This window comes from Babylonia areolata, chromosome 1 (assembly GCF_041734735.1).
Source record: "Babylonia areolata isolate BAREFJ2019XMU chromosome 1, ASM4173473v1, whole genome shotgun sequence".
Lineage (NCBI taxonomy): Eukaryota > Metazoa > Mollusca > Gastropoda > Neogastropoda > Buccinidae > Babylonia > Babylonia areolata.
In genome coordinates, this window is record NC_134876.1 from 59,663,218 (window position 1) to 59,664,451 (window position 1,234).

Consider the following 1,234-nt stretch of genomic DNA (forward strand, 5'->3'; position numbering starts at 1 on the left):
TGTGTGTGTGTGTGTCTGTTGTAGTGTGTGTGTGTGTGTGTGTGTGTGTGTGTGTGTGAATAAGAGAGGCAGAGAACAACAATAAGTATCATTAAAACTTAATGACAACACGAGGTCGATCATCATCATCATCACCGTCATCGTTAGACCGTAAGACAGAGAGAGAGAGAGAGAGAGAGAGAGAGAGAGAGAGAGAGAGAGAGAGAGAGAGAGAGAGAGAGAGAGAGAGAGAGAGAATGAAAACAATTGTGATGATGATGTTTACAATGACGGTGAAAATGAAGAAAAAGAACACGGTAGTTGTGATGATAATGATGATGATGATGATGACGACGACGACGACGACGAAGAAGAAGAAGAATAACAACAACAACGACAACGACAACTACAACAGCACCAGCAACAACATCAACGACACCAATCAACTACATCACAACACCAAAGACAATAACATCATCATCATCATTATCATCAATAAAATGTTTACAACAAATAAAGGAAAAAAAGATAACGAAAAGGCAAACACATTATGTCAACAATGTTACCTTTCGACACTGATTTTTCTACAAAAAGCTCTCCTCCAGTCGCAAAAAAAAAAAAAGAAAGAAAAAAAAAAAAGTTTCTCTCAGTCCCTTGAAACCACGTACACTTTCGTTGAAAAGGAAAGCAACAATAACAACACACACATACTAACATACCAACTCACTCTTAGGTAGCAACACAGTACACTCCGACTGACTCCACTGAAGTCCGTATCCACACAGTAAAATGTTCCCGACACTGCTATCAACAACAACGACTCAAATATCTCTTCCTGCTCGAATTAAGTTCAGCCTGTGAGGCAGACAGTTGTAAACGTTTCAAGCAAAACGAGATTTCTCTGAGATATAATTCTCATCACAATGAATCTCTCTGGATAAAATATACTAAAAAGAAATTCATCTTCGTAGCTGCGAATTCACATACCAGCACAGTAGAGAGCGAAGTAGCGTGTGTGTGTGACAGCTGTGTGTGTGCCTGTGTGTCTCACATCCTCCTCACCAACACACGCTCACTTACACACACGCACGCACGACGAAAGAACTTTATCGTCCCGTTTGCAAACAAGGTGTCAGTGTCTCTGAAGCCACACCACGTCAATTCTGCCCCCAAGGAAGATTTGTGTGTGTGTGTGTGTGTGTGTGTGTGTGTGTGTTTGCTTGCGGTCAATATTTGTTTTTGTAAATCAAATCAT

General features: G+C 40.5%; 1 protein-coding gene across 8 annotated transcripts in view; it reads right to left on the bottom strand.

Moving 5' to 3' along the window:
• The window catches only part of LOC143284829 (cadherin-23-like), a 73,796-nt gene extending 72,766 nt beyond the window's left edge, over nucleotides 1-1,030 (bottom strand). For 7 of the 8 annotated variants that reach the window (XM_076591917.1, XM_076591927.1, XM_076591891.1 and 4 more), the window contains exon 1: nucleotides 707-1,030. The gene's annotated coding sequence lies outside the window, so the exon portion shown is untranslated. Of the gene's footprint in view, nucleotides 1-698 lie in introns of all 8 variants that reach the window. The other variant, XM_076591900.1, reaches the window with a different exon arrangement.
• Between the last annotated feature and the right edge of the window lie 204 nt (nucleotides 1,031-1,234).